This window comes from Schistocerca piceifrons, chromosome 8, assembly GCF_021461385.2.
Source record: "Schistocerca piceifrons isolate TAMUIC-IGC-003096 chromosome 8, iqSchPice1.1, whole genome shotgun sequence".
Classification (NCBI taxonomy): Eukaryota; Metazoa; Arthropoda; class Insecta; order Orthoptera; family Acrididae; genus Schistocerca; species Schistocerca piceifrons.
The window spans coordinates 348,391,656-348,410,440 of record NC_060145.1 but is presented as its reverse complement, the minus strand read 5'-3'; positions in this window follow the sequence as shown (position 1 = coordinate 348,410,440).

Sequence of the window (18,785 nt, the reverse complement as noted above, 5' to 3'; positions counted from 1 at the left end):
GCATGGCATGACACATGACAGTTACCTTTCTAGCGCTGATTGCAGGAGTGATCTCTCCATCCAGCACACATAGTCTCCACACACTCGGATGCGCATCTTCCTGTCCACAGTATCTCATCTCGTCTAGCATAATCTTCGAGCGACCACAATCTATAATTTCCTGAGAAGCATTCAAAAAGTCCCATCAGAGAATGACGTCATAACTACACTGTTGTAAGACGATGAATTCTAAGGGCTGTGTATATCCACTTATACCCACACGAATGACACATCTTCCTGCAGGTTTTGCATGTTTCCCATTAACCACCTTCAGTAGACATGCTTAATTGTCGACGAATACGATTTTCTGCAACTGGCGATGGTACTTCTCCGAAATAACTGAATATGATGCTCCAGAGTCCACAAGAGCTTAGACTGGTGGGCCATCCATGAGGATATCAGTGATTTTGTAGTGATCGACGGCGGAGGATTTTTGTCTTCGCGGCCTCACCTCGAAGGAAGAGCGCACCCTTTAATTTTCCAGGTTGCGGCGGCTGGATCATCTGCTGGAGCTTCTAAACGGCGATGGAGACCTTGCTCGGCGTGTTGGGGAGCGTCCTCTCCAGCGGCTAGCTTGCGGCGATAGTAACCTTCGTCGTCCTGCATCCACATCTTCGTCGTCCCAGAGTTGGCGTCGGCTAATATCGGTCTGCTGTCTTGTGGCGCGGGCGTCACCAAATATCCGCCGCCTTTCTCGACAATAGCGCACCACATGTCCCGGTCGTCCGCAGTGGAAACATACAGGTTGGTTGTTCTGGATCCTCCAGACGTCAGTCTTCCTTGGTGCCCAAACAGGTTCCTCATGCGGCATTGTAGGAACGTAACTTCGCCTGGGTCTCGACTTTTTTACCATTTTAAAGGGAAATGAAGGACGAGAGATTGAGTTCAATATCTGTTCCACATCCTACCTTATGACCTCTTGAAGCGTCTCGGCTTTTTGCTCTCCGTGCAATCCAGATGCCTTCTGAACTTCCTCTCTCACTATCTGACGAAGAACACTTGTGAAATCGGTTTCTTTCTTTATCACAGACATCTATACGACGTTTGGAAGCCATTCAAATTTCTTGCATGTAATTATTTTTTGATGCATTGTCTCGATATACTGGCACCATTTTATGAAGTTGTCTGCTGTCGAAACCTCCTTCAGGAGTAGGGCTTGATACATGTCCTCAGCAACACCCTTCATGAGATGTGCAAACTTATCTTCCTCCTTCATTCTAGGTTCCACTATTTTACACAGCTCCAAAACGTGCTAAATGTAGGGTGCTGTCGTTTCTCCTGGACGCTGTGCCCTGCACTTTAATTTATCTTCAGCCTTGCACTTCTATCGTTGTGTGTCGCCGAAATACTTGCGTAGATTCGCCTGCAATACTTCCCAGCTTGTGAACTTCTCCTCGTTGTTCTCTTAACATTGCTTGGCAGTGCCCTCCAAGTAGAAAAATACGTTAGCCAAACACACGGTGTAATGCCATTTGTTAAATTTGGCTATACGCTGATATACCTTCAGCCACCTGTTTGGATCTTGGCCATCGTCACCAGAAAACCCGGAAGGATGTCTCATGTGGTGGCACGCGGTTTCTGTCACGTAACGTGCTCTTCTTCTTCTGTCTCCGATACATTGCGATCTGTTGAATGTGGCTCGAACTCGGGTTTCTCGCCACTTAAACGGCGGCTCTGTCGTAGCCAGATGGGAACTACTGTGTCGTCGGTAATGCGCGCTATCACAAGTAACAATACCCGGCGCCTCCAGCAGATGAAGATAGTGACTGTCTCGCTGCACTCCAGCATATGAAAATAGTGACTGTCTCACTGCACTCCAGGATCTCTCTGCTGAGCAGAAGAAGGACGCCAAGATATCTCAAATTATGTTTGCCTTAAATCGGTCAGAGAATGTGGAAGGACAATTTAAGGTAGTTAATGGATTGCTTGCAAGAAAAACTTGGATCCGTTTGTAAAGAGGTGGCTACCAGTGATTCCTATATGCGCTTAGATGTTCTACAGAAATTCCATGACACATCTGAGGCTAAAAATTTAGGATTTATTAAGACATACGAAACGATCCGCAACATATTTTTGTGGCCAGGTTTATTTGGAAGTGACCGTCACTATGTGTCGCACTGTCGACAGTGCAAGAGGAGAAAGGCACGCCGTGTGGGATTAGCCGAGCGATCTGTGGCACTACAGTCAAGGGCTGTGCGGCTGGTCCCTGCGGAGGTTCGAGGTCTCCCTCGGGCATGGGCGTGTATGTTTGTCCTTAGGATAATTTAGGTTAAGTAGTGTGTAAGCTTAGAGACTGATGACCTTAGCAGTTAAGTCCCTTAAGATTTCACACACATTTGAACATTTGAGAAAGGCAGTTCCTTAGAAACAACCCGGCCGACTCAAAGCAATTCCAGCAGCCGAAACGCCTTTCCAAAGTGATGCGATTGACCTCCTCGAACGATTTGCAACGTCTGCTAGTGGCAGTAGGTGGATTATTGTTTGCACTGATTATCTGACACGCTATGCCGTTACAAAAGCCGTGAAAACAGCCTAAGCATTCGAGGTAGCCAAATTCATCGCAGGAGACAATGTATTAAAACACGGTGCCCCAAGGTCGTTAATTACGGATCGAGGGAAAATTTAAATAGAATCTTGTGACAGATATAAGCCGTCGGTGCAACATTACTCATCACATGACGACTGCCTACCATTCACTAACTAATGGGCTTACAGAATGCCTTAATAAGACCTTGGCAGACATGCTATCAATGTTCGTCAATGTTGAGCAGAGCAACTGGGATGAGGTGCTACCTTTCGCGACGTTTGCCTACAACATCGCCAAACAAGACACCACAGAATTCACGCCATTTTTCCTGGTGCATGGGCGTGAGGCGACGACGGCAATGGACACTGTGCTTCCGTTACATCCTGATGACGTGTACGACGACTATATCGGCCACGTCTTAAACAGAACTGAGGAAGCTTGGCAGTTAGCTCGAGTCCACACGCTGCAGGCTCAAGAAAACGATCACCGATTGTATGACTTGAGACATCAGTCATAGGGAGTAGGAGTATGCAGGACCGATGACTCGTTCCCGGACTAGGATGACGTAACATCGAGACGTTGTTTTCTTAAGAAGGGAGCACTGTCGCAGAAGACGTTGAGTAGTACAGTGGTGTAGTGGTTATGATACTAAACGGTTGCGTGGAGTGTCGTGAGTTAAAAACTTACCTGAATTGTAAAATTTTAATTTCTATATTCGGTTCGAGTACATTCTAGAAGTATCGACAAATGTCAGGAATCATTGTACAGGAATGTTCTGTAACTGTATATACGAGTATACCGTATGTGTTCTGGCCGGAGGCAGTTCGCTGCGCGCCCTTGTATGTGCAAGTGCTGAATAAACCTTCGTTAAGTGAACTTAGTGTTCGTCATTCATCTAATTACACCTTCTTCTACGAGAAGATATTATAAAAAATAACCATGGACCATCTTCTTGTTATACGTTTTATGGTGTAGGTCCTGACTAACTTGTCCATTGTGTCTACACCTGATTTAGTTGCATTATAATCTAGGATTATAATAGGTTTTGCTGCTTCGCCGCCATATATTTCCTCTGAAATGCGTAGAACTCAGCAATGTCACTGTCTTACTCTTTTTTGAGCAATAGGAGACTATCGTAGCTGATTCGTGGAATCTGAAGAGACATGAAGCTGCAGTTCTTCCCCGTGTTTCGATAAATTCTGCAGATATTTCACGACGACTTTTCCGTAGTGTTCCTAGCCGAGTCATTTGTTTTCGTTCTAGTTACGATAAATTCTGCAGATATTTCACGACGACTTTTCCGTAGTGTTCCTAGCCGAGTCATTTGTTTTCGTTCTAGTTACTTTGCTATTGAATTTGCAGCATTGCAGGGGATAAGATGGAGAGAAACAGAGAAGGTCGATTTTGAGCATTATACCTTGATCAACAGCAGATAGATTAGAAATAAGTTTTATGGTAAAGGAATCCACCAGTCATGCCATGGTGGAATATGAAACAAGAGCCCCAGATTATGCCGACTGATGCTGAAATGAAAATTCTCCAACTTGTCGCTGATTAGTGAGCATGCCCCAACGGAAGATGAAGCTCAAGAAGAGAAAGAAGAATTTTATGAGAAATTGGAGCAAATATATGATAAGCTACCAAAGTATGACGTAAAATTATCCTGGGGTATTGTAATGCTATAGTAGGTAAAGAGAAAGAGAACCAACCAGTGGCAGATCTTCATAGTAAACACGTGGAATCAAATAAAAATGGTTGGTAACTGATGAAATTTGCTTTTGGCAAAGGATTAGTGATTACAAGACGACTTGGGTATCCACAGATGGGTTGAAGAGAAATCAAATAGATCATGTACAGGTAGATGACCGACATGCCTCAAATATTTTGGATGTGGTTAGCCGTCGAGGAGGGATATTGACTCAGACCTACTTTTGGTAAGAATCAAAACCTTAGAATGGACTGCAGTTAACGCCAGAAAGTCTGGCTTGGAGAAAAGTATGGTCTACCATGTGGAGATGGTCAAAGATCAGAAGAAAAAGGAAAAGTATAGATCAAAGTGCAAGAGAAGTTGCAAAAATACACCAGCTCAAGAGGTACTTGGAGAAAGAGGAAAACAGGAAAGAAACGGATGCTTTGATGAGGATATGTCAAAGGCGCTAGATGATAGAACTCATGCTCGACAAAGAATGTTCAGAGACCTACACGAAATAATGTGGCTATTTTTAAAGAGAAGATAAAGTTAGCTAAGAATTTAGCGCGGATTAAAAAGAGAGTAGAGGAATGGGAAAGGATGGATGAAACACAGGAGAGCTTTGAAAATAAGCAGGAGAGGAAATTCTTTGATGGGATGGGACAAGTAATGAGACGATACCACCCAAGGACGGACATGTTGAAAGATGAGACAGGCAGTTTGATATTTGGAAAGGCAAAAATAATAGAAACATGGGCACAACATTTTGAAGTTTTACTGTCAAACAGACACATCGTAAGTGAAGAGACAAATGGAGGGGCTAGCGAAGAAACTGAAGGAGAACAAGAGGTGGATGGAGATGATGATGCAGTGGATACAGAACCACCATCGATAGAAGAGTTAAGGGAAATTATAAAGCAATTTGGGAATAACAAAGCTCCTGGACACGACCTGGTAACAGCGGAAATGATAAAATACGGAAGTGAAGTATTAGTATGGATACACAAATAATTACAGTGGCCTGACAAACAGAGAAAATGCCAGAAGACCGGACGTTAGCAACCATCTGCCCTATACATAAGAAAGGATCACGCATGCAGTGCAAGAACTACTGATGAATATCGCCGCTTAGTATTTTGTAGACGTACAAAATCCTTTCTACAGCTATAACAAGGAGAGTAAGGTGAAGAGCAGAAAAGATTCTAGGCGAGTACCAGGCAGGTTTTGTATCTGAGAGGTCTACAGCTGACCATATCTTTACAGTATGTATGACGCTGGAGAAGACTTACGAATATAATGTAATGTTAGAACATCTCTTTATAGACTTTAAGCAGGCCTATGACAGAGTTAAAAGATCAGCACTGTGGGAAACAATGCAGACATTCAAATGTCATAAGAAGCTATTAAAATTAACCGAGGTGACCCTGGAAAACAGCAAAAGCCAGCTTAAAGTTCAGGAATGTCTGTCGAGATCGTTCCCAACGGAAGAAGGCCTAAGACAGGGAGGTCCATAATCGCCAATACTATTCAACGAGGTATTAGAGAATCCAGTAAGATCAATAACCACAAACCCAGGTGGCAATATTTACAATAGACTTTTACAAATCTTAGCCTATGCAGATGATGTAGTAAGAAGTGCCAGAAGTATGGAGGCACTCACATCAACGCTCAAAAAGTTTGAAGCCGCTGCGAAGAACCTTGGTTTAGAAATCAGTGAGACAAAATCTATGTATATGGTAACTGAGAGAGTTAGAAGAAACACAGATGATCTACAGTAAGAAGGGTGCAACTTTGAAAGGGTACATAGCTTTATTTCTCTTGGCTCAGTAATAACATCAGAAAACAAAGTGGGGGCAGATATAACAAACCGAATTAAAGCTGCCGACAGATCATATAGAGCACTATGTACCACGCTCAAAAGTAAGAAACTAAGTAGGAAATAAAAGCTGCCACTTTACAAAACAATGAACAAATCAGGTCTTATGTATGGCAGTGAGGCATGGGTGCTGACAGAGGCTTCGGAGTAGAAGCTAAATATCTGGGAAAGGAAAGTACTGAGGAAGATTTTTGGTCCTGTATTTCCCTACGGGCTTTTATAGAGATGCAGGCAAGTGACACGGTAATCAAAGTGTCCAAGCGGAGCAGAGATGAGTGGGAAATCGCGGAATTGACTCTCGCAGAAGGGCACTGGTCGTAGTGGTTTTTGTTTATTAGTGTTTGTGGAAACTGACAATCTTAAAGCGTACTTTGAGAAGAGAACATTAAGAATTCGTGGGCGTGTCCACAAAATGGCATCGTAGATAACGGCTAAAACAATCAAATGGTTCAAATGGCTCTGAGCACTATGGAACTTAACTTCTAAGGTCATCAGTCCCCTAGAATTTAGAACTACTTAAACCTAACTAACCTAAGGACATAACACACATCCACGCCCCAGGCACGATTCGAACCTGCAACCGGGCTAAAGCAATCGTAGAATATACTGAAATTAGGAAGGGTCAAATTAAGCTCCTGAAAAGAGTCCGTGGCAGACTGTAGCCTTTGTATAGTCAACGCTTTCTTATTTACTTTTGTATTGAAGGGGTTGTTCTAATCAGAATCGACAGCAGACCAACACCGACAACGATGGTTCAGGTATACATGCCGACGTCGCAAGCTGAAGATGAACAGATAAAGAAAGTGTATGAGGATATTGAAAGGGTAATGCAGTATGTAAAGGGAGACGAAAATCTAATAGTCATGGGCGACTGGAATGCAGTTGTAGGGGAAGGAGTACAAGAAAAGGTTACAGGAGAATATGGGCTAGGGACACGGAATGAAAGAGGAGAAAGACTAATTGAGTTCTGTAACAAGTTTCAGCTAGTAATAGCGAATACCCTGTTCAAGAATCACAAGAGGAGGAGGTATACTTGGAAAAGGCCGGGAGATACGGGAAGATTTTTGATTAGATTACATCATGGTCAGACAGAGATTCCGAAATCAGATACTGGATTGTAAGGCGTACCCGGGAGCAGATATAGCCTCAGATCACAATATAGTAGTGATGAAGAGTAGGCTGAAGTTCAAGACATTAGTCAGGAAGAATCAATACGCAAAGAAGTGGGATACGGAAGTACTAAGGAACGACGAGATACGTTTGAAGTTCTCTAACGCTATACATACAGCAATAAGGAATAGCGCAGTAGGCAGTACAATTGAAGAGGAATGGACATCTCTAAAAAGGGCCATCACAGAAGTTGGGAAGGAAAACATAGGTACAAAGAAGGTAGCTGCGAAGAAACCGTGGGTAACAGAAGAAATACTTCAGTTGATTGATGAAAGGAGGAAGTACAAACCTGTTCCGGGAAAATCAGGAATTCAGAAGTACAAGTCGCTGAGGAATGAAATAAATAGGAAGTGCAGGGAAGCTAAGACGAAATGGCTGCAGGAAAAATGTGAAGACATCGAAAAAGATATGATTGTCGGAAGGACAGACTCAACATTCTGGAAAGTCAAAACAACCCTTGGTGACATTAAAAGCAACGGTGGTAACATTACGAGTGCAACGGTAATTCCACTGTTAAATGCAGAGGAGAGAGCAGATAGGTGCAATGAATATATTGAAAGCCTCTATGAGGGTGAAGATTTGTCTGATGTGATAGAAGAAGAAACATGAGTCGATTTAGAAGAGATAGGGGATCCAGTATTAGAATCGGAATTTGAAAGAGCTTTGGAGGACTTACGGTCAAATCAGGCAGAAGGGATAGATAACATTCCATCAGAATTTCTAAAATCATTGGGGGAAGTGACAACAAAACGACTATTCACGTTGGTGACATACCATCTGACTTTCTGAAAAGCATCATCCGCACAATTCCGAAGACGGCAAGAGCTGACAAGTGCGAGAATTATCGCACAATCAGCTTAACAGCTCATGCATCGAAGCTGCTTACAAGAATAATATACAGAAGAACGGAAAAGAAAATTGAGAATGCGCTAGGTGACGATCAGTTTGGCTTTAGGAAAAGTAAAGGGACGAGAGAGGCAATTCTGACGTTACAGCTAATAATGGAAGCAAGACCAAAGAAAAATCAAGACACTTTCATAGGATTTGTCGACCTGGAAAAAGTGTTCGACAATATAAAATGGTGCAAGCTGTTCGAGATTCTGAAAAAAGTAGGGGTAAGCTATAGGGAGAGACGTGTCATATACAATATGTACAACAACCAAGAGGGAATAATAAGAGTGGACGATCAAGAACGAAGTGCTCGTATTAAGAAGGGTGTAAGACAAGGCTGTAGCCTTTCGCCCCTACTCTTCAATCTGTACATCGAGGAAGCAATGATGGAAATAAAAGAAAGGTTCAGGAGTGGAATAAAATACAAGGAGAAAGGATATGGTTCAAATGGCTCTGAGCACTATGGGACTCAACTGCTGAGGTCATTAGTCCCCTAGAACTTAGAACTAGTTAAACCTAACTAACCTAAGGACATCACAAACATCCATGCCCGAGGCAGGATTCGAACCTGCGACCGTAGCGGTCTTGCGGTTCCAGACTGCAGCGCCTTTAACCGCACGGCCACTTCGGCCGGCGAGAAAGGATATCAAAGATACGATTCGCTGATGACATTGCTATCCTGAGTGAAAGTGAAGAAGAATTAAATGATCTGCTGAACGGAGTGAACAGTCTAATGAGTACACAGTATGGTTTGAGAGTAAATCGGAGAAAGACGAAGGTAATGAGAAGTAGTAGAAATGAGAACAACGAGAAACTTAACATCAGGATTGATGGTCACGAAGTCAATGAAGTTAAGGAATTCTGCTACCTAGGCAGTAAAATAACCAATGACGGACGGAGCATGGAGGACATCAAAAGCCGACTCGCTATGGCAAAAAAACGCATTTCTGGCCAAGAGAAGTCTACTAATATCAAATACCGGCCTTAATTTGAGGAAGAAATTCCTGAGGATGTACGTCTGGAGTACAGCATTGTACGATAGTGAATCCTGGACTGTGGGAAAACCGGAACAGAAGAGAATCGAAGCATTTGAGATGTGGTGCTATAGACGAATGTTGAAAATTAGGTGGACTGATAAGGTAAGGAATGAGGAAGTTCTACGTAGAATCGGAGAGGAAAGGAATATGTGGAAAACACTGATAAGGAGAAGGGACAGGATGGTAGGACATCTGCTAAGACATTAGGGAATGACTTCCATGGTACTAGAGGGGGCTGTAGAGGGCAAAAACTGTTGAGGAAGACAGAGATTGGAATACGTCAAGCAAATAATTGAGGACGTAGGTTGCAAGTGCTACTCTGAGATGAAGAGGTTAGCACAGGAAAGGAATTCGTGGCGGGCCGCATCGAACCAGTCAGTAGACGGATGACAAAAAAAAAAAAAAAAATAAAAAAAAAATTGGGCCTTTCAAAAATTTCGAGTATGAATAAATTAAGAAACAACGACTTACCAAAGCTCCAAAGGACAATAAAAACTGGCGATCGCAGGGCTGAAGAAGGTGCAAAGAACCCCACTTGGATAGACAAGGTTGTTTAAATGTGAGAGGAAACAAAAACAATAGTAATAGACGACAACGGAATTAAAAAAAAATGAAACAGATTCGTATATGCAGTCATCTAGATATTTACAATTAAAATAAATGGGTAGTCTTAGTATAGTCACCACTTTCTTATTTACTTTTCGACTGCAAAGACCGTTAAAAATTTTCGAATATCAGTAAACTAAGAAACAATGACTTTCCAAAGACTCAAAGGACAATTAAAGACTTAAGCAATCGTGTATAGTTCATTTGATTGTACAGATTAAAGTATCAAAGTTTTCTTCTGGCAACACGGCAGATGACAACGAACATTGTTCCAGTACACATACAGTAACTGACATGGTACACTTGTTATCAATATAGTCATATACATGTACGTATTTCGATGAGTTGGAATTTTTGGGATAGTATTATGTGTCGTTATCAACTGCTGATTCAGTGGAAGATCACGTGGAACTTGCACAACAGTACTCTTCGTGTCTCTCATTCCTTATTTTAAAGGTTTCATAATATAGGGATAAAGCAAATTCTTTCTTCTGTTTGGCTCGTGGTATAGAACAGAGGATCCCTGGTTACATTGACGACATTGTTGGAAAAAAAGTCAGGATGATGTAAAAAAGGCGCTCATATTCCGATTTTATTCCGTGGCTGCGCATTTGTGCAGGATGCTGGTCTTTAGGGTCAAGAGTAATTATTATTTAAGTGTCTGCATATTCATTCTGCATCTTTGAATTGTGTGTGAAATTAGTTCCATACTTGGAGTAAATATCATGGTTTCCATATACAGTATGATCAATCGTTAACGCAACCGCTTTCGCGGTGTGCGGTTTGCCGGCGTGGCCAGCTGCTGTGTTCGCGGTGCGATTGACAAGCCGCAGTAAATATAGTTTGCCAGTTAAGTTATTTTTATCATACAAACAAAAATTAAAAAGGTAAGTAAATTACTCAGGTATATTAAACGAAGTGACGATGGAACTGCCACCGTTCGTTTTTCAAGCATTTATGAGACATGCTTAGAAAATTGGTCATTAGGCCTACACTCTACAGTTCCCACTGACAAATGGCAGCAATTTCTCAACAAATGTTAGTCGTAAGTTCATCTAAAGTGTGAGGATCTGATTTTTACAGTTTCTTTTCTATCACCCCTCACACCATAGAGATAAAAATGGGCTTAAATTGGAAAAACGAGGTAGCTACATGTTGTTAGTGGTAACTCTATCTTGAAACACGTCACGAGTTTCCTGTAATGAGGAGTTGGCTGTATGTGTTGTCGCAGAGTCCTGTTGAAGGCCAGTTGCTTGGCCAAAAAGAAGTTACCAGAATATTTTCCAAGTATCTCTCACTGTTAACTGATTCCTGGAAAAAAAATGTGTTCTCTCATCGCAAATTGCGTACTACACGCCTATTTTCTGATGATGCAAGTGTGCCTCGTGTATAACGTTAGGCTTCTCAGAACTCTAGTAATTGTTATTTTGTAAATTAACGTACCTTTTAGGTGGAATCATGGTTCGTCTGAAAAGGTAGTACGATGACGGTCAGTTTCTTTGTCATGCACCCTGAGACATCTCGTGATCAGGTACAACACCTATATCGATATTTTCCTCGACAGACGATATTACAATCGCTTTACAGAGCAAGAGATGTCGATCGGATTCGCAATCAGCCCAAGCGCCAAGAGCGGTCGGGGTGGTCGTTGCGCTCTTCCATTGAAACGTAATTTTCTGGTACAGACAACAATTCCCCGCCAAATTCCTTTTCATCGAGTATTGTTAAGGCAGTGAGGAGCGAAAATAACCAAAAACACTTTTTTTTAAACCTCTAGACCGGGAAATCGCTTTAAGTCAACGGTTATTATGATTACCGGCCTCTGGTACAGCTAGCTAGCTCGCCCATTCATTAGCCTACGTGCGTCTTGCCGAGATAGCAACCCCGTAAGGAAATCTTTTTGGGTTCTATGTTTCAAAAAGCGCAGTTACCTTAACACTGTTCAACGTAAACCGTATTACGCAGTATAAGAGGAGTACAGTTCTCACATTTCACTACTGATATCAAAAGTCGTGCTCATGGGTTGTGGCAGTCCATGTTTTTGTTGCTTTTTTTGTTTTCGTTTTAAGAAAGACTCAGTCTACGTGCCTCCACTTCAAAAGCGGGTATCCGTGAACTGCTGCGATGCCTCGCAGTCGCAACACTGAATACGTTAATTCAACTTCAGACATGGTGGTTCCACAGTAGCGTGAGTGTGACTATCGTGAGAATACTTGAGGTCCGTACGGTGGAGGGCAGATTTAAAGTTTTTGAAAAGTAATTTTAAACTTCTTAAAGAGTACTCCCAGTTATATATGGAAGGACATAAAAGATAAACACGTTTAAAATAGGATGGTTCTTTTTAAAGTAAGGAGCCCCGTAGTCTTATTGACGCATAGTGCCTTTACATCGGTCAAACAAAAGTTAATGATAGCAAGTATACTCACGCAGAGATTAATCTAGTTTTACCGGAACAGATGTGCTCTTGCAATCCTGCAACAATTCCGACCAGTAACGGCTGTTGCCGAACGATCACACTACCGACGGATTATAAAATCTTAATCCGTCAAAACAACGTGACTTTCTTAACACTTCTGATTTAATACGTTTAGTTATTAGTGCTAATGGAGATATGAATGTGAAGAAGTATGACAAATCAATATTCTTTGCCTGCTAACTGAGTAACTGACAACGTGGGAATTGTGTCTGACAGAATGAATCATACGCCCAGGGGACATTTGTGAAATATATTTCACAGTTATGGTGTGGGGCACCAAGAAACATATTACGGTAATTCATTTATTTAAGGAGGAAATTATGTTGATATTTGTGGGTTTCTAAATTTCTTCATTTGATTAATCTCTTCGAAAAATACTAAGTTGTGATTGTTTCATTGTAGAAGACGCGGAATAGTGCGTGTTTATACCGATAGGTTATCGGCTGTAGTATAGCCGAGGCAGTGAGGAAAGTGGATGTTAGCGAGTACATCGTGGGCTAAGGGAATAGCACATGACGATAGGACGTGTGTATTAAGAGCTCTCAATAGAAGTACGAGTAATAGTTTTGCGGCACTGAGAGTTAAATGTGACCACGGAGTGCTGTAAAGTGACTGGGAACGAATAAAAAAGACGAACGACTGAAAATTCGGATTTTAAGTGTAAAATGTAACTTTTCCATTACCTAAATTCCACGTGACGTATTGCGTAAGTCGGGAACGAGAACTAGACTTTCAAAGGGATGCAGTTGTGGAATATTTGAGCGAGCATTCTGTCACAGACAATTCGTTTTCCAATATTTCGGTAACAATGTCGTGTGAATACCGTAAGCTGGCTATTACGAATGACTGCGGCTGCGTGTAAGTGTCGAACTGTAACTTCAGACTAGCATGACCTTGGCGGATGTTGTGTAGCAAAGAAGTGACAGTACAGTTCAGTTTCCGTACGAAGACATTGCTTTCATTTACGAGCTTGTTGTTAACCTGTTAGTAGTACATCTTTTGCACCCTTTAGGCACAGTTACCGTGTCTGGTCCTGCTACAGCTTGTAAGCATATTGTCATATCGCTGGTGTAGTTGTGGAGTATCTTTGCGGGCAGCCGCGTCTGCAGAGTCGAGCTCGGGACACGGAACTGTTATGTTGTGTAGTGGGTAGCTCTGCATGTGAGAGGCATTGTTAGTATGGGAGTTGAACAGTTGCTTCAAGTGCTATTACATTGAAGTGATGAAATATGGAAGTGCTTCATCAAAAGTGCGTCAAGATGTAATTAAAAATGAGCAGTGCGGCCGATAACGTATTTGCGTATCCTCTCGTTGCCTGTCGTACCGTACTGTATCAATCATCCGCGCCGTGTTCGGTCTCTCAGAATGAACTAATGTGAATCAGCAAAAATTAGTTACCATAAAAGTGTGCATTTAAGTGCCAGTGTTTTGTAGCGAGCGTGAGAACGTGTGTTCGATCATCGCGTTTCCGCATTATCAACAATCAGCCGCGCCGCGACGGTTACGCGCACGCTCGTACAAGTGAGAACTGAGAACTGAAAAATTAACTTTACGAACAGTGTTATATTATTACTAGTGTAAAGAAGGACTATTACCAGATTTTTCTATGTGTGACGAGCGTAAGAACTTTCGTTCGATCAGTCGGCCTCCGCATCATCAACAGTCACCCGCGTCGAGTCGGTTACGTGTACGCTCGTCTGAGTGATAGTGTGGACAGATAATCGTCAAGATTGTTAACTGGGATAAACATTTACGACTTAGAATGTAAACAGTGCAAAATGCGTTCTTCTTTTATCGTCTCGGAATATAGTTGTTCATACCAAACGTAAGACAGTGTTGTGTTTTGACGTTGAGTGGCTCCCCTAACTCGCTTGTATATTTCGACAGATAATTCCAGGCAAGCCAGCAGCAGTGTGGAGCAGAACAGTACGACCGCCGTGGGATTGCCAGGTACATCGTGTGGACAGGGCGCACGGTCAAGGAACGACAACCACTTTAAGGTACCCCACCCAATTGTACCCCCGGGCGTGTTACAAGCTTATCCAGTCGAGCAACACTTATTTCGTCTCTAGAAGGGAAGGTTTGCGACTTGCTGCAGAAGACGAAGACAACCACCTTAAGGTACCCCACCCAATTGTACCCCCGGGCGTGTTACAAGCTTATCCAGTCGAGCAACACTTATTTCGTCTCTAGAAGGGAAGGTTTGCGACTTGCTGCAGAAGACGAAATCATCGAAAGGTGTGTTGACAGTTTTCTGTAGCAAGAGTATTCAACTCCATCATTGCACTATGAGTAAGATAAAATTTACGTCAAGCTTCTGCCTTCATTTAGGGGGGAGTGATAGTGTTGTGAAATTTGAAGAAACTTCCTAAAGCAGCCTTATTTCATTAGTTACTAGATTCCATGGCGCAGATGCAAACATGTGCTGTTCTGTTCAGCGATTCCACCCTTGTTCGGCTCATAGTAAACCTATGAAATAAATTTACTGTCGTTGTTTGCGTCAGCTACGTTAGTCGTTGGCATGGTTCACTTTGTCGACGTCCAGTTTAGAGCTGAGACGAGCAGACGGGTAGAACGTGCGTCATGTGGCGTTTATCAGGCAGGACCACATACCAGCGCGAATCGCACCGCTGGCCGTGATTGTGTAGTCAAATTAGACGGAAGCGTGGCTGCCCGCAACCACGCATAAATTCTCGCGCCACATTGTGTGAATTCCGTGCGTCGAGTCTGTGAACTCGGTCATATGTGTCGCACGCAAGTGATGAATTCTCCCTCCCTGACGAACGACGCAGTTTAAATAAACGGTCCTCTAGGCATCATTTATCTCATTCGATGAACGTCACAAGAGTGAGACTAACCCAGAAGGTTGCTCAAAGAAATACCGCTCTTCTAAGTACATAAGGAACAAACGCAGTTCTAGGTTTTATCATATGACACCAAAAATCTCTCAAACCACGTATAAAACTTTGAAATGTAGCCCTAGGCTAAAACTGGAAGGCTTTCATAAAAATATTGCTAAATAAGTAATAAACACTTCCTAATAAACTGTTAAACACCAGCATTGATTTCGAGATCTTAATGTGACTGGCTTGCTGAGCTTAAGATTTTAGTTTGTGAGCTACGATGACTAGAGGAAGTAGCCGTCGCTTTTTTTTTTATTGGTTCAGTCTACTAAGAAAAACTTCCTTCTTTTCTCCTTTCATTCTTTGCAGCAGTTTTTCATACTTCCCTCATGTTTTTCTCTCCTTTCTTCTGTTGATACTGATCTTATCTTTTTCGTCGTTTTCTGTGCGGCTGGTCCCGGCGGAGGTTCGAGTCCTCCCTAGGGCATGGGTGTGTGTGTTTGTTCTTAGGATAATTTAGGTTAAGTAGTGTGTAAGCTTAGGGCCTGATGACCTTAGCAGTTAAGTCCCACAAGATATCACACAGATTTGAAGATTTTTTATTCTTTTTTCCGTCGTTTTCTCCCGGAAGCCTGTAACACCTATTTTCTACCTAATTCTTATACGTATCAATAGTTCTGTGTCAATTTGTAGTGTTCCTTGTGTTGAGTGTTGTGCCTGTTATGGAAATTCTTTGGCTATGTATACATATTTCAGTTGTGTGAATTTTTTGAACGATGTTGTTTAAAATATATTTTTGGATTTAAATAACTGCTGGAATGATTGTTATATAATTCGATCCATTGTTAGGAAAAGTAGAGTTGAACGTAAAGATGTGGGGAAGCCTCGCAGGTACGGAAGTAGCTTGGTAGAGTGGAAAAGGTGTGGTTAGCGCGTAAGTGACAAATCGTCCTTTGTGACGGAGAAGGGGTCTGGGCTGAGCAGTGCTGTGGTTAACATCTCGCTAGTAGTGGCGGACCATTGTGGCTCATATTTATGGAGTTTTGAGGCCAGAAGAGCTTAAGAGCAGTGTTTATGGCCCTCGGATGCTGCATTTGGTGATACCGTTATCGTGGCATCGTTTTTGGCCATATAAAAGTATGATTCCGATGCCAAAAAGATCTGTAACGGAGTGAGGCCAACAGTACCGCCATGACTGCATCACCGTCATGTTAACAGCTGCTGCAAATGACGCTACAAGTACCACGAGCCTTCCGAATAATTGTTTATATTTGACGCTCTGTAAATGGAGCAGGTATTGTGAAATTTGGTTGATTTTAATAACAATCGCGGTGTTGCTAAAAATCCTATCTTACGCCCGTGATTATCCCAAATCACAAACCTGGAAGGGAATCCTGTCCTAGAGAATTTAATTCCGAGTGTCCTAATTTATTATAGAAGGACTTATTCGGCCGCTGTAAAAATAGGTGTGATTGGTTTTTAATGTGTGGAGTTAAAGTGTTTAAAGCTCAGTTTTATAGTCTGAGACATACTCCACTTCCACTGCATTTTAAAACAATTTGCAGTCATTTCCTTAAATAATTTGCCTTATTTGAAAAGCTGCCTGAAAATAGTAAAGCTGATCTCAATAAAATAGATTATTTATTGTTGCATTTTTGCCCATTGACTAGAATTACAAAGTTTTACTAGTGCTCATTTCATGAGCAAGTGTTGAACTTGAATTTCATGTTGTGTAAGCATTTGCACAGCCAACTATATGTTGAGTAGGTTAGAAGACTACTCATCAAAGCACATTTCTTATTTAAGGAGTTATAGTTTGTTGTGCTTTACTTAATTAACAATTACTGATGTGAATACTCACCTTTTTTATACATACTTGTGTAGTTTTGTTAATGAACGTGGTTCTCCAAACCATGAAAATTTGAGTGTCCTCATGTACTAGGCTAGTTAGTTAACGAAGCAAAGCAAAGGCTCCTTCAGAGCCAGGGTGGCTAGATTTGCATTCTGTTTAATAGCTTCAAACCAAGTCCAAGAAAGAAATATTAAGTGTGTTAGCTATTACAACTCAAGTTGGTTAATGTACAGGCATAGAGACCGTATTAAGCAATGATGTTATAAAGCATAATCGTTAACAGACCCCCCTGATTTAAATCATAATCATTTCATGCTCTTCGCTGTTTAGTATTACTACTAGTTTCATGTGTATTGGCGACTGGTTCCATAAACTGCTGCATCTAGTTCACTTAAGGTACGTGTTGCTGAGAGGCATATGTTACTGCTTGCCATCTAACTGACCATTATTTTGTTTGAATTCCAAGTTAGTAGTTCATTTATCTGCAAAGTTAGGTTACTTTATTATAGTGGTGGTGGTGGTGGTTAGTGTTTAACGTCCCGTCGACAACGAGGTCATTAGAGACGGAGCGCAAGCTCGGGTTTGGGAAGGATTGGGAAGGAAATCGGCCGTGCCCTTTCAAAGGAACCATCACGGCATTTGCCTGAAACGATTTAGGGAAATCACGGAAAACCTAAATCAGGATGGCTGTATTATAGTGTGAACAGGTGTAAAGAAAGAGTGTAGTGCACGTGTGTCAAGGAAGGTTAGGTTGGCCTTAGCACTGCCTTCTGCTTTATTATATTGCTTGACATAATACTGCCTAATTAGGCTGGCGACCGATATTATTACGTAGTGCTACAACTTGATTTAGTGCTGGGAGAACGTCTGTTCCTGACCCACTAGTTTACTGTTGGTTACATTCTGCTGGAGTGTTTCGGAAACGAATCCCAGTTTGATAGTTCTGTTCGCATTAGGTTACCTCTCGATCACAGTTTTCACAAAAATTCCTCGCAGACGTTTAACGTTAGCATCGTTTGCCGTTTAACGTAGTCGGTTCTACCGCTACATGCCTTTGAAACATTTTACGTCCGCTCTGAACTTTTCTGTCTCCTATTTCTTCCTCCGTTATTTCTATTTACCTCTGGTCTGGTTTAAGTTCTTTGACCCATGTCATTAATACTTTTGTGTTTCTCTCAAAAACGTTAAAAAAATTTTAGTATACATTTTTCTTGTAGCCTTTTTGGTTCCCACGGACTGCAACTCTTTTCTTCCTCTTTGTGTATAATATTCGTTCTATTGTTTTCATAAACTCCTTTATTTCTTCTCAGCTTTCATTTACACATTTTAGTCCCAAAATTTTCTTGATTGTTTTCCTTCCATTCTTTTCTGTTTCAGCTAATCGTCTGGCTGAATTTAAAGAAAGCTTTCTTGTCTAATGACAGTGTTGTAGGGCTGGAGTTTTGCATTTATGTAATGTTCCCATAACGTGAGGATCAACTGCCGTAATGTATTTTATGAAATGCTTTTTAACCGTCATCTGTTTATTTGTCCCATTAGTCATGTAAAGGTTTCGGTTGTTAACCATCTACATCATACTCAGGAAGACACTTAATGGTGTGTGGCGGAGGGTACTTTCGGCACCACTATCTGATCCCTCCAACCCTGTTCCACCCGCGAATACTGCGTGGGAAGAATGATTGTCGGTAAGCCTCTGTATTGGCTCTAATTTCTCGAATTTCCTCCATGTAATCAATACCCGAGATGTATGTGGAGGTGAAGTAATATGTTGTCTAACT